We start from the raw sequence: 15,526 nt of genomic DNA on the forward strand, positions 1-15,526 counted from the left end.
GTTCGCAAATGAACAAAATGGGGGTGTCCTGAGGACGCTGTCCGTATTGTTCGATGGGAAGTTGAATGTGTTCTAAGAACACTCGCGGTGTTCTGAAATGTTCGTAAATAAACAAAATGGGGGTGTCCTGAGGACGCTGTCCGTATTGTTCTCTGGCAAGTTGAATGTGTTTTAAGAACACTCGTGGTATCCTGATATGTTCCTAAATAAACCAAAATGGGGGTGATCTGAGGACGCTGTCCATATTGTTCGATGGCAAGTTGAATGTGTTCTAAGAACACTCGCGGTGTCCTGAAATGTTCGTAATGGGTGTCCTGAAGATGCTCTCCGTATTGTTGTCTGGCAAGTTGAATGTGTTCTAAGAACACTCTTGGTGTCCTGAAATGTTCGTAAATAAACAGAATGGGGGTGTCCTGAGGATGCTGTCCGTATTGTTCGATGGGAAGTTGAATGTGTTCTAAGAACACTTGCGGTGTTCTGAAATGTTCGTAAATAAACAAAATGGGGGTGTCCTGAGGACGCTGTCCGTATTGTTCTCTGGCATGTTGAATGTCTTCTAAGAACACTCATGGTGTCCTGAAACGTTCATAAATAAACAAAATGAGGATGTCCTGAGGATGCTGTCCGTATTGTTCAATGGCAAGTGGAATGTGTTCTAAGAACACTCGCGGTGTCCTGAAATGTTCGCAAATAAACAAAATGGGGGTGTCCTGAGGACGCTGTCCGTATTGTTCAATGGGAAGTTGAATGTGTTCTAAGAACACTCGCAGTGTTCTGAAATGTTCGTAAATAAACAAAATGGGGGTGTCCTGAGGATGGTGTCCGTATTGTTCTCTGGCAAGTTGAATGTGTTTTAAGAACACTCGTGGTGTCCTGAAATGTTCCTAAATAAACAAAATGGGGGTGATCTGAGGATGCTGTTCATATTGTTCGATGGCAAGTTGAATGTGTTCTAAGAACACTCGCGGTGTACTGAAATGTTCGCAAATAAACAAAATGGGGGTGTCCTGAGGACGCTGTCTGTATTGTTCTTTGTCAAGTTGAAAGTGTTCTAAGAACCTTTGCGGTGTCCTGAAATGTTCGTAGGGGGTGTCCTAAAGACGCTGTCCGTATTGTTCGCTGGCAAGTTGAATGTGTTCTAAGAACACTCGCGGTGTCCTGAAATGTTCGCAAATAAAAAATTGGGGTGGTCTGAGGACGCTGTCCGTATTGTTCTCTTGCAAGTTGAATGTGTTCTAAGAACACTTGTGGTGTCCTAAAATGTTCGTAAATAAACAAAATGGGGGTGTTCTGAGGACGCTGTCTGTATTGTTCGTTGTCAAGTTTAAAGTGTTCTAAGATTACTCGTGGTGTCCTGAAATGTTCGTAGGGGGTGTCCTGAAGATCCTGTCTGTATTGTTCGATGGGAAGTTGAATGTGTTCTAAGAACACTTGCGCTGTTCTGAAATGTTCGTAAATAAACAAAATGGGGGTGTCCTGAGGATGCTGTCCGTATTGTTCTCTGGCAAGTTGAATGTGTTCTAAGAACACTCTTGGTGTCCTGAAATGTTCTTAAATAAACAAAATAGCGGTGTCCTGAGGATGCTGTCCGTATTCTTCGATGGGAAGTTGAATGTGTTCTAAGAACACTTGCGGTGTTCTGAAATGTTCGTAAATAAACAAAATGGGGGTGTGCTGAGGACGCTGTCCGTATTGTTCTCTGGCAAGTTGAATGTCTTCTAAGAACACTCGTGGTGTCCTGAAATGTTCATAAATAAACAAAATGAGGGTGTCTTGAGGACGCTGTCCGTATTGTTCAATGGCAAGTTGAATGTGTTCTAAGAACACTCGCGGTGTCCTGAAATGTTCGCAAATAAACAAAATGGGGGTGTCCTGAGGACGCTGTCCGTATTGTTCGATGGGAAGTTGAATGTGTTCTAAGAACACTCGCGGTGTTCTGAAATGTTCGTAAATAAACAAAATGGGGGTGTCCTGAGTATGCTGTGCGTATTGTTCTCTGGCAAGTTGAATGTGTTTTAAGAACACTCGTGGTGTTCTGAAATGTTCCTAAATAAACAAAATGGGGGTGATCTGAGGACGCTGTCCATATTGTTCGATGGCAAGTTGAATGTGTTCTAAGAACACTCGCGGTGTCCTGAAATGTTCACAAATAAACAAAATGGGGGTGTCCTGAGGACGCTGTCCGTATTGTTTGTTGTCAAGTTGAAAGTGTTCTAAGAACCCTCGCTGTGTCCTGAAATGTTCGTAGGGGGTGTCCTAAAGACGCTGTCCGTATTGTTCTCTGGCAAGTTGAATGTGTTCTAAGAACACTCGCGATGTCCTGAAATGTTCGCAAATAGAAAAATGGGGTGGTCTGAGGACGCTGTCCATATTGTTCTCTTGCAAGTTGAATGTGTTCTAAGAACACTTGTGGTGTCCTGAAATGTTCGTAAATAAAGAAAATGGGGGTGTTCTGAGGACGCTGTCTGTATTGTTCGTTGTCAAGTTTAAAGTGTGCTAAGATTACTCGCGGTGTCCTGAAATGTTCGTAGGGGGTGTCCTGAAGATGCTGTCTGTATTGTTCGATGGGAAGTTGAATGTGTTCTAAAAACACCTGCGGTGTTCTGAAATGTTCGTAAATAAACAAAATGGGGGTGTCCTGAGGATGCTGTCCGTATTGTTCTTTGGCAAGTTGAATGTGCTCTAAGAACACTCATGGTGTCCTGAAATGTTCGTAAATAAACAAAATGGGGGTGTCCTGGGAACGCTGTCCGTATTGTTCAATGGCAAGTTGAATGTGTTCTAAGAACACTTGCGGTGTCCTGAAATGTTTGTAGGGGGTGTCCTGAAGACGCTGTCCGTATTGTTCTCCGGCAAGTTGAATGTGTTCTAAGAACACTTGCGGTGTCCTGAAATGTTCGCAAATAAACAAAATGGGGGTGTCCTAAGGACGCTGTCCGTATTGTTCGATGGCAAGTTGAATGTGTTCTAAGAACACTCGCGGTGTCCTGAAATGTTTGCAAATAAACAAAATGGGGGTTTCCTGAGGACGCTGTCCGTATTGTTCGTTGTCAAGTTGAAAGTGTTCTAAGAACCCTTGCGGTGTCCTGAAATGTTCGTAGGGGGTGTCCTGAAGACGCTGTCCATATTGTTCGCTGGCAAGTTGAATGATTTCTAAGAACACTCGCGATGTCCCGAAATGTTCGCAAATAAAAAAATGGGGGTGTTCTGAGGGCACTGTCCGTATTGTTCTCTTGAAAGTTGATTGTGTTCTAAGAACACTTGCGGTGTCCTGAAATGTTCGCAAATAAACAAAATGGTGGTGTTCTACCGACGCTGTCCGTATTGTTCATTGTCAAGTTGAAAGTGTTCTAAGAATTGTCGCGGTGTCCTGAAATGTTCGTAGGGGGTGTCCTGAAGACGCTGTCCGTATTGTTCGCTGGCAAGTTGAATGTGTTCTAAGAACACTCGCTGTGTCCTGAAATGTTCACACATAAAAAAATGGGGGTGTTCTGAGGACGCTGTCCGTATTGTTCGCTGGCAAGTTGAATGTGTTCTAAGAACACTTGCGGTGTTCTGAAATGTTCATAAATAAACAAAATGGGGGTGTCCTGAGGACGCTGTCCATATTGTTTGTTGTCAAGTTTAAAGTGTTCTAAGAACACTTGCGGTGTTCTGAAATGTTCGTAAATAAACAAAATGGGGGTGTCCTGAGGATGCTGTCCGTATAGTTCAATGGCAAGTTGAATGTGTTCTAAGAACACTTGCGGTGTCCTGAAATGTTCGTAGGGGGTGTCCTGAAGACGCTGTCCGTATTGTTCTCTGGCAAGTTGAATGTGTTCTAAGAACACTTGCGGTGTCCTGAAATGTTCGCAAATAAACAAAATGGGGGTGTCCTAAGGACACTGTCCGTATTGTTCGATGGCAAGTTGAATGTGTTCTAAGAACACGTGCGGTGTTCTGAAATGTTCGTAAATAAAGAAAATGGGGGTGTCCTGAGGATGCTATCCGTATTGTTCTCTGGCAAGTTGAATGTGTTTTAAGAACACTCTTGGTGTCCTGAAATGTTCGTAAATAAACAAAATGGCGGTGTCCTGAGGATGCTGTCCGTATTGTTCGATGGGAAGTTGAATGTGTTCTAAGAACACTCGCGGTGTCCTGAAATGTTCGCAAATAAACAAAATGGGGGTGTCCTGAGGACGCTGCCCGTATTGTTCGATGGGAAGTTGAATGTGTTCTAAGAACACTCGCGGTGTTCTGAAATGTTCATAAATAAACAAAATGGGGGTGTCCTGAGGACGCTGTCCGTATTGTTCTCTGGCAAGTTGAATGTGTTTTAAGAACACTCGTGGTGTTCTGAAATGTTCCTAAATAAACAAAATGGAGGTGATCTGAGGACGCTGTCCATATTGTTCGATGGCAAGATGAATGTGTTCTAAGAACACTCGCAGTGTCCTGAAATGTTCGCAAATAAACAAAATGGGGGTGTCCTGAGGACGCTGTCCGTATTGTTCGTTGTCAAGTTGAAAGTGTTCTAAGAAACCTCGCGGTGTCCTGAAATGTTCGTAGGGGGTGTCCTAAAGACGCTGTCCGTATTGTTCGCTGGCAAGTTGAATGTGTTCTAAGAACACTCGCGGTGTCCTGAAATGTTCGCAAATAAAAAAATGGGGTGGTCCGAGGACGCTGTCTGTATTGTTCTCTTGCAAGTTGAATGTGTTCTAAGAACACATGTGGTGTACTGAAATGTTCGTAGGGGTGTCCTGAAGATGCTGTCTGTATTGTTCGATGGGAAGTTGAATGTGTTCTAAGAACACTTGCGGTGTTCTGAAATGTTCGTAAATAAACAAAATGGGGGTGTCCTGAGGATGCTGTCCGTATTGTTCTCTGGCAAGTTGAATGTGTTCTAAGAACACTCGTGGTGTCCTGAAATGTTCGTAAATAAACAAAATGGGGGTGTCCTGAGGACGCTGTCCGTATTGTTTGTTGTCAAGTTTAAAGTGTTCTAAGAACACTCCCGGTGTCCTGAAATGTTCGTAGGGGGTGTCCTGAAGACGATGTCCGTATTGTTCTCTGGCAAGTTGAATGTGTTCTAAGAACACTTGCGGTGTCCTGAAATGTTCGCAAATAAACAAAATGGGGGTGACCTAAGGACGCTGTCCGTATTGTTCGATGGCAAGTTGAATGTGTTCTAAGAACACTCGCGCTGTCCTGAAATGTTCGCAAATAAACAAAATGGGGGTGTCCTGAGGACGCTGTCCGTATTGTTCGTTGTCAAGTTGAAAGTGTTCTAAGAACACTCGCGGTGTCCTGAAATGTTCGCAAATAAAAAAATGGGGGTGTTCTGAGGGCACTGTCCGTATTGTTCTCTTGCAAGTTGATTGTGTTCTAAGAACACTTGCGGTGTCCTGAAATGTTCGCAAATAAACAAAATGGTGGTGTTCTACCGACGCTGTCCGTATTGTTCGTTGTCAAGTTGAAAGTGTTCTAAGAATTGTCGCGGTGTCCTGAAATGTTCGCAGGGGGTGTCCTGAAGACGCTGTCCGTATTGTTCGCTGGCAAGTTGAATGTGTTCTAAGAACACTCGCTGTGTCCTGAAATGTTCACACATAAAAAAATGGGGGTGTTCTGAGGACGCTGTACGTATTGTTCGCTGGCAAGTTGAATGTGTTCTAAGAACACTTGCGGTGTTCTGAAATGTTCGTAAATAAACAAAATGGGGGTGTCCTGAGGACGCTGTCCGTATTGTTTGTTGTCAAGTTTAAAGTGTTCTAAGAACACTTGCGGTGTCCTGAAATGTTCGCAAATAAACAAAATGGGGGTGTCCTGAGGACGCTGTCCGTATTGTTCAATGGGAAGTTGAATGTGTTCTAAGAACACTCGCAGTGTTCTGAAATGTTCGTAAATAAACAAAATGGGGGTGTCCTGAGGATGGTGTCCGTATTGTTCTCTGGCAAGTTGAATGTGTTTTAAGAACACTCGTGGTGTCCTGAAATGTTCCTAAATAAACAAAATGGGGGTGATCTGAGGATTCTGTCCATATTGTTCGATGGCAAGTTGAATGTGTTCTAAGAACACTCGCGGTGTCCTGGAATGTTCGCAAATAAACAAAATGGGGGTGTCCTGAGGACGCTGTCTGTATTGTTCTTTGTCAAGTTGAAAGTGTTCTAAGAACCCTTGCGGTGTCCTGAAATGTTCGTAGGGGGTGTCCTAAAGACGCTGTCTGTATTGTTCGCTGGCAAGTTGAATGTGTTCTAAGAACACTCGCGGTGTCCTAAAATGTTCGTAAATAAACAAAATGGGGGTGTTCTGAGGACGCTGTCTGTATTGTTCGTTGTCAAGTTTAAAGTGTTCTAAGATTACTCGTGGTGTCCTGAAATGTTCGTAGGGGGTGTCCTGAAGATCCTGTCTGTATTGTTCGATGGGAAGTTGAATGTGTTCTAAGAACACTTGCGCTGTTCTGAAATGTTCGTAAATAAACAAAATGGGGGTGTCCTGAGGATGCTGTCCGTATTGTTCTCTGGCAAGTTGAATGTGTTCTAAGAACACTCTTGGTGTCCTGAAATGTTCGTAAATAAACAAAATAGCGGTGTCCTGAGGATGCTGTCCGTATTCTTCGATGGGAAGTTGAATGTGTTCTAAGAACACTTGCGGTGTTCTGAAATGTTCGTAAATAAACAAAATGGGGGTGTGCTGAGGACGCTGTCCGTATTGTTCTCTGGCAAGTTGAATGTCTTCTAAGAACACTCGTGGTGTCCTGAAATGTTCATAAATAAACAAAATGAGGGTGTCCTGAGGACGCTGTCCGTATTGTTCAATGGCAAGTTGAATGTGTTCTAAGAACACTCGCAGTGTCCTGAAATGTTCGCAAATAAACAAAATGGGGGTGTCCTGAGGACGCTGTCCGTATTGTTCGATGGGAAGTTGAATGTGTTCTAAGAACACTCGCGGTGTTCTGAAATGTTCGTAAATAAACAAAATGGGGGTGTCCTGAGTATGCTGTCCGTATTGTTCTCTGGCAAGTTGAATGTGTTTTAAGAACACTCGTGGTGTTCTGAAATGTTCCTAAATAAACAAAATGGGGGTGATCTGAGGACGCTGTCCATATTGTTCGATGGCAAGTTGAATGTGTTCTAAGAACACTCGCGGTGTCCTGAAATGTTCACAAATAAACAAAATGGGGGTGTCCTGAGGACGCTGTCCGTATTGTTTGTTGTCAAGTTGAAAGTGTTCTAAGAACCCTCGCTGTGTCCTGAAATGTTCGTAGGGGGTGTCCTAAAGACGCTGTCCGTATTGTTCTCTGGCAAGTTGAATGTGTTCTAAGAACACTCGCGATGTCCTGAAATGTTCGCAAATAGAAAAATGGGGTGGTCTGAGGACGCTGTCCATATTGTTCTCTTGCAAGTTGAATGTGTTCTAAGAACACTTGTGGTGTCCTGAAATGTTCGTAAATAAAGAAAATGGGGGTGTTCTGAGGACGCTGTCTGTATTGTTCGTTGTCAAGTTTAAAGTGTGCTAAGATTACTCGCGGTGTCCTGAAATGTTCGTAGGGGGTGTCCTGAAGATGCTGTCTGTATTGTTCGATGGGAAGTTGAATGTGTTCTAAAAACACCTGCGGTGTTCTGAAATGTTCGTAAATAAACAAAATGGGGGTGTCCTGAGGATGCTGTCCGTATTGTTCTTTGGCAAGTTGAATGTGCTCTAAGAACACTCGTGGTGTCCTGAAATGTTCGTAAATAAACAAAATGGGGGTGTCCTGGGAACGCTGTCCGTATTGTTCAATGGCAAGTTGAATGTGTTCTAAGAACACTTGCGGTGTCCTGAAATGTTTGTAGGGGGTGTCCTGAAGACGCTGTCCGTATTGTTCTCCGGCAAGTTGAATGTGTTCTAAGAACACTTGCGGTGTCCTGAAATGTTCGCAAATAAACAAAATGGGGGTGTCCTAAGGACGCTGTCCGTATTGTTCGATGGCAAGTTGAATGTGTTCTAAGAACACTCGCGGTGTCCTGAAATGTTCGCAAATAAACAAAATGGGGGTTTCCTGAGGACGCTGTCCGTATTGTTCGTTGTCAAGTTGAAAGTGTTCTAAGAACCCTTGCGGTGTCCTGAAATGTTCGTAGGGGGTGTCCTGAAGACGCTGTCCATATTGTTCGCTGGCAAGTTGAATGTGTTCTAAGAACACTCGCGATGTCCCGAAATGTTCGCAAATAAAAAAATGGGAGTGTTCTGAGGGCACTGTCCGTATTGTTCTCTTGCAAGTTGATTGTGTTCTAAGAACACTTGCGGTGTCCTGAAATGTTCGCAAATAAACAAAATGGTGGTGTTCTACCGACGCTGTCCGTATTGTTCGTTGTCAAGTTGAAAGTGTTCTAAGAATTGTCGCGGTGTCCTGAAATGTTCGTAGGGGGTGTCCTGAAGACGCTGTCCGTATTGTTTGCTGGCAAGTTGAATGTGTTCTAAGAACACCTGCTGTGTCCTGAAATGTTCACACATAAAAAAATGGGGGTGTTCTGAGGACGCTGTCCGTATTGTTCGCTGGCAAGTTGAATGTGTTCTAAGAACACTTGCGGTGTTCTGAAATGTTCGTAAATAAACAAAATGGGGGTGTCCTGAGGACGCTGTCCGTATTGTTTGTTGTCAAGTTTAAAGTGTTCTAAGAACACTTGCGGTGTTCTGAAATGTTCGTAAATAAACAAAATAGCGGTGTCCTGAGGATGCTGTCCGTATTCTTCGATGGGAAGTTGAATGTGTTCTAAGAACACTTGCGGTGTTCTGAAATGTTCGTAAATAAACAAAATGGGGGTGTGCTGAGGACGCTGTCCGTATTGTTCTCTGGCAAGTTGAATGTCTTCTAAGAACACTCGTGGTGTCCTGAAATGTTCATAAATAAACAAAATGAGGGTGTCCTGAGGACGCTGTCCGTATTGTTCAATGGCAAGTTGAATGTGTTCTAAGAACACTCGCGGTGTCCTGAAATGTTCGCAAATAAACAAAATGGGGGTGTCCTGAGGACGCTGTCCGTATTGTTCGATGGGAAGTTGAATGTGTTCTAAGAACACTCGTGGTGTTCTGAAATGTTCGTAAATAAACAAAATGGGGGTGTCCTGAGTATGCTGTGCGTATTGTTCTCTGGCAAGTTGAATGTGTTTTAAGAACACTCGTGGTGTTCTGAAATGTTCCTAAATAAACAAAATGGGGGTGATCTGAGGACGCTGTCCATATTGTTCGATGGCAAGTTGAATGTGTTCTAAGAACACTCGCGGTGTCCTGAAATGTTCACAAATAAACAAAATGGGGGTGTCCTGAGGACGCTGTCCGTATTGTTTGTTGTCAAGTTGAAAGTGTTCTAAGAACCCTCGCTGTGTCCTGAAATGTTCGTAGGGGGTGTCCTAAAGACGCTGTCCGTATTGTTCTCTGGCAAGTTGAATGTGTTCTAAGAACACTCGCGATGTCCTGAAATGTTCGCAAATAGAAAAATGGGGTGGTCTGAGGACGCTGTCCATATTGTTCTCTTGCAAGTTGAATGTGTTCTAAGAACACTTGTGGTGTCCTGAAATGTTCATAAATAAAGAAAATGGGGGTGTTCTGAGGACGCTGTCTGTATTGTTCGTTGTCAAGTTTAAAGTGTGCTAAGATTACTCGCGGTGTCTAGAAATGTTCGTAGGGGGTGTCCTGAAGATGCTGTCTGTATTGTTCGATGGGAAGTTGAATGTGTTCTAAAAACACCTGCGGTGTTCTGAAATGTTCGTAAATAAACAAAATGGGGGTGTCCTGAGGATGCTGTCCGTATTGTTCTTTGGCAAGTTGAATGTGCTCTAAGAACACTCGTGGTGTCCTGAAATGTTCGTAAATAAACAAAATGGGGGTGTCCTGGGAACGCTGTCCGTATTGTTCAATGGCAAGTTGAATGTGTTCTAAGAACACTTGCGGTGTCCTGAAATGTTTGTAGGGGGTGTCCTGAAGACGCTGTCCGTATTGTTCTCCGGCAAGTTGAATGTGTTCTAAGAACACTTGCGGTGTCCTGAAATGTTCGCAAATAAACAAAATGGGGGTGTCCTAAGGACGCTGTCCGTATTGTTCGATGGCAAGTTGAATGTGTTCTAAGAACACTCGCGGTGTCCTGAAATGTTCGCAAATAAACAAAATGGGGGTTTCCTGAGGACGCTGTCCGTATTGTTCGTTGTCAAGTTGAAAGTGTTCTAAGAACCCTTGCGGTGTCCTGAAATGTTCGTAGGGGGTGTCCTGAAGACGCTGTCCATATTGTTCGCTGGCAAGTTGAATGATTTCTAAGAACACTCGCGATGTCCCGAAATGTTCGCAAATAAAAAAATGGGGGTGTTCTGAGGGCACTGTCCGTATTGTTCTCTTGAAAGTTGATTGTGTTCTAAGAACACTTGCGGTGTCCTGAAATGTTCGCAAATAAACAAAATGGTGGTGTTCTACCGACGCTGTCCGTATTGTTCGTTGTCAAGTTGAAAGTGTTCTAAGAATTGTCGCGGTGTCCTGAAATGTTCGTAGGGGGTGTCCTGAAGACGCTGTCCGTATTGTTCGCTGGCAAGTTGAATGTGTTCTAAGAACACTCGCTGTGTCCTGAAATGTTCACACATAAAAAAATGGGGGTGTTCTGAAGACGCTGTCCGTATTGTTCGCTGGCAAGTTGAATGTGTTCTAAGAACACTTGCGGTGTTCTGAAATGTTCGTAAATAAACAAAATGGGGGTGTCCTGAGGACGCTGTCCGTATTGTTTGTTGTCAAGTTTAAAGTGTTCTAAGAACACTTGCGGTGTTCTGAAATGTTCGTAAATAAACAAAATGGGGGTGTCCTGAGGATGCTGTCCGTATTGTTCAATGGCAAGTTGAATGTGTTCTAAGAACACTTGCGGTGTCCTGAAATGTTCGTAGGGGGTGTCCTGAAGACGCTGTCCGTATTGTTCTCTGGCAAGTTGAATGTGTTCTAAGAACACTTGCGGTGTCCTGAAATGTTCGCAAATAAACAAAATGGGGGTGTCCTAAGGACACTGTCCGTATTGTTCGATGGCAAGTTGAATGTGTTCTAAGAACACGTGCGGTGTTCTGAAATGTTCGTAAATAAAGAAAATGGGGGTGTCCTGAGGATGCTATCCGTATTGTTCTCTGGCAAGTTGAATGTGTTTTAAGAACACTCTTGGTGTCCTGAAATGTTCGTAAATAAACAAAATGGCGGTGTCCTGAGGATGCTGTCCGTATTGTTCGATGGGAAGTTGAATGTGTTCTAAGAACACTTGCGGTGTTCTGAAATGTTTGTAAATAAACAAAATGGGGGTGTCCTGAGGACGCTGTCCGTATTGTTCTCTGGTAAGTTGAATGTCTTCTAAGAACACTCGTGGTGTCCTGAAATGTTCATAAATAAACAAAATGAGTGTGTCCTGAGGACGCTGTCCGTATTGTTCAATGGCAAGTTGAATGTGTTCTAAGAACACTCGCGGTGTCCTGAAATGTTCGCAAATAAACAAAATGGGGGTGTCCTGAGGACGCTGCCCGTATTGTTCGATGGGAAGTTGAATGTGTTCTAAGAACACTCGCGGTGTTCTGAAATGTTCATAAATAAACAAAATGGGGGTGTCCTGAGGACGCTGTCCGTATTGTTCTCTGGCAAGTTGAATGTGTTTTAAGAACACTCGTGGTGTTCTGAAATGTTCCTAAATAAACAAAATGGAGGTGATCTGAGGACGCTGTCCATATTGTTCGATGGCAAGTTGAATGTGTTCTAAGAACACTCGCAGTGTCCTGAAATGTTCGCAAATAAACAAAATGGGGGTGTCCTGAGGACGCTGTCCGTATTGTTCGTTGTCAAGTTGAAAGTGTTCTATGAAACCTCGCGGTGTCCTGAAATGTTCGTAGGGGGTGTCCTAAAGACGCTGTCCGTATTGTTCGCTGGCAAGTTGAATGTGTTCTAAGAACACTCGCGGTGTCCTGAAATGTTCGCAAATAAAAAAATGGGGTGGTCCGAGGACGCTGTCTGTATTGTTCTCTTGCAAGTTGAAAGTGTTCTAAGAACACATGTGGTGTACTGAAATGTTCGTAGGGGTGTCCTGAAGATGCTGTCTGTATTGTTCGATGGGAAGTTGAATGTGTTCTAAGAACACTTGCGGTGTTCTGAAATGTTCGTAAATAAACAAAATGGGGGTGTCCTGAGGATGCTGTCCGTATTGTTCTCTGGCAAGTTGAATGTGTTCTAAGAACACTCGTGGTGTCCTGAAATGTTCGTAAATAAACAAAATGGGGGTGTCCTGAGGACGCTGTCCGTATTGTTTGTTGTCAAGTTTAAAGTGTTCTAAGAACACTCCCGGTGTCCTGAAATGTTCGTAGGGGGTGTCCTGAAGACGATGTCCGTATTGTTCTCTGGCAAGTTGAATGTGTTCTAAGAACACTTGCGGTGTCCTGAAATGTTCGCAAATAAACAAAATGGGGGTGACCTAAGGACGCTGTCCGTATTGTTCGATGGCAAGTTGAATGTGTTCTAAGAACACTCGCGCTGTCCTGAAATGTTCGCAAATAAACAAAATGGGGGTGTCCTGAGGACGCTGTCCGTATTGTTCGTTGTCAAGTTGAAAGTGTTCTAAGAACACTCGCGGTGTCCTGAAATGTTCGCAAATAAAAAAATGGGGGTGTTCTGAGGGCACTGTCCGTATTGTTCTCTTGCAAGTTGATTGTGTTCTAAGAACACTTGCGGTGTCCTGAAATGTTCGCAAATAAACAAAATGGTGGTGTTCTACCGACGCTGTCCGTATTGTTCGTTGTCAAGTTGAAAGTGTTCTAAGAATTGTCGCGGTGTCCTGAAATGTTCGTAGGGGGTGTCCTGAAGACGCTGTCCGTATTGTTCGCTGGCAAGTTGAATGTGTTCTAAGAACACTCGCTGTGTCCTGAAATGTTCACACATAAAAAAATGGGGGTGTTCTGAGGACGCTGTACGTATTGTTCGCTGGCAAGTTGAATGTGTTCTAAGAACACTTGCGGTGTTCTGAAATGTTCGTAAATAAACAAAATGGGGGTGTCCTGAGGACGCTGTCCGTATTGTTTGTTGTCAAGTTTAAAGTGTTCTAAGAACACTTGCGGTGTCCTGAAATGTTCGCAAATAAACAAAATGGGGGTGTCCTGAGGACGCTGTCCGTATTGTTCAATGGGAAGTTGAATGTGTTCTAAGAACACTCGCAGTGTTCTGAAATGTTCGTAAATAAACAAAATGGGGGTGTCCTGAGGATGGTGTCCGTATTGTTCTCTGGCAAGTTGAATGTGTTTTAAGAACACTCGTGGTGTCCTGAAATGTTCCTAAATAAACAAAATGGGGGTGATCTGAGGATGCTGTCCATATTGTTCGATGGCAAGTTGAATGTGTTCTAAGAACACTCGCGGTGTCCTGAAATGTTCGCAAATAAACAAAATGGGGGTGTCCTGAGGACGCTGTCTGTATTGTTCTTTGTCAAGTTGAAAGTGTTCTAAGAACCCTTGCGGTGTCCTGAAATGTTCGTAGGGGGTGTCCTAAAGACGCTGTCCGTATTGTTCGCTGGCAAGTTGAATGTGTTCTAAGAACACTCGCGGTGTCCTTAAATGTTCGCAAATAAAAAATTGGGGTGGTCTGAGGACGCTGTCCGTATTGTTCTCTTGCAAGTTGAATGTGTTCTAAGAACACTTGTGGTGTCCTAAAATGTTCGTAAATAAACAAAATGGGGGTGTTCTGAGGACGCTGTCTGTATTGTTCGTTGTCAAGTTTAAAGTGTTCTAAGATTACTCGTGGTGTCCTGAAATGTTCGTAGGGGGTGTCCTGAAGATCCTGTCTGTATTGTTCGATGGGAAGTTGAATGTGTTCTAAGAACACTTGCGCTGTTCTGAAATGTTCGTAAATAAACAAAATGGGGGTGTCCTGAGGATGCTGTCCGTATTGTTCTCTGGCAAGTTGAATGTGTTCTAAGAACACTCTTGGTGTCCTGAAATGTTCGTAAATAAACAAAATAGCGGTGTCCTGAGGATGCTGTCCGTATTCTTCGATGGGAAGTTGAATGTGTTCTAAGAACACTTGCGGTGTTCTGAAATGTTCGTAAATAAACAAAATGGGGGTGTGCTGAGGACGCTGTCCGTATTGTTCTCTGGCAAGTTGAATGTCTTCTAAGAACACTCGTGGTGTCCTGAAATGTTCATAAATAAACAAAATGAGGGTGTCCTGAGGACGCTGTCCGTATTGTTCAATGGCAAGTTGAATGTGTTCTAAGAACACTCGCGGTGTTCTGAAATGTTCGTAAATAAACAAAATGGGGGTGTCCTGAGTATGCTGTCCGTATTGTTCTCTGGCAAGTTGAATGTGTTTTAAGAACACTCGTGGTGTTCTGAAATGTTCCTAAATAAACAAAATGGGGGTGATCTGAGGACGCTGTCCATATTGTTCGATGGCAAGTTGAATGTGTTCTAAGAACACTCGCGGTGTCCTGAAATGTTCACAAATAAACAAAATGGGGGTGTCCTGAGGACGCTGTCCGTATTGTTTGTTGTCAAGTTGAAAGTGTTCTAAGAACCCTCGCTGTGTCCTGAAATGTTCGTAGGGGGTGTCCTAAAGACGCTGTCCGTATTGTTCTCTGGCAAGTTGAATGTGTTCTAAGAACACTCGCGATGTCCTGAAATGTTCGCAAATAGAAAAATGGGGTGGTCTGAGGACGCTGTCCATATTGTTCTCTTGCAAGTTGAATGTGTTCTAAGAACACTTGTGGTGTCCTGAAATGTTCGTAAATAAAGAAAATGGGGGTGTTCTGAGGACGCTGTCTGTATTGTTCGTTGTCAAGTTTAAAGTGTGCTAAGATTACTCGCGGTGTCCTGAAATGTTCGTAGGGGGTGTCCTGAAGATGCTGTCTGTATTGTTCGATGGGAAGTTGAATGTGTTCTAAAAACACCTGCGGTGTTCTGAAATGTTCGTAAATAAACAAAATGGGGGTGTCCTGAGGATGCTGTCCGTATTGTTCTTTGGCAAGTTGAATGTGCTCTAAGAACACTCGTGGTGTCCTGAAATGTTCGTAAATAAACAAAATGGGGGTGTCCTGGGAACGCTGTCCGTATTGTTCAATGGCAAGTTGAATGTGTTCTAAGAACACTTGCGGTGTCCTGAAATGTTTGTAGGGGGTGTCCTGAAGACGCTGTCCGTATTGTTCTCCGGCAAGTTGAATGTGTTCTAAGAACACTTGCGGTGTCCTGAAATGTTCGCAAATAAACAAAATGGGGGTGTCCTAAGGACGCTGTCCGTATTGTTCGATGGCAAGTTGAATGTGTTCTAAGAACACTCGCGGTGTCCTGAAATGTTCGCAAATAAACAAAATGGGGGTTTCCTGAGGACGCTGTCCGTATTGTTCGTTGTCAAGTTGAAAGTGTTCTAAGAACCCTTGCGGTGTCCTGAAATGTTCGTAGGGGGTGTCCTGAAGACGCTGTCCATATTGTTCGCTGGCAAGTTGAATGTGTTCTAAGAACACTCGCGATGTCCCGAAATGTTCGCAAATAAAAAAATGGGGGTGTTCTGAGGGCACTGTCCGTAT

The sequence above is a fragment of the Ambystoma mexicanum genome, chromosome 1p (assembly GCF_040938575.1).
Source record: "Ambystoma mexicanum isolate Mex_15411 chromosome 1p, UKY_AmexF1_1, whole genome shotgun sequence".
NCBI lineage: Eukaryota > Metazoa > Chordata > Amphibia > Caudata > Ambystomatidae > Ambystoma > Ambystoma mexicanum.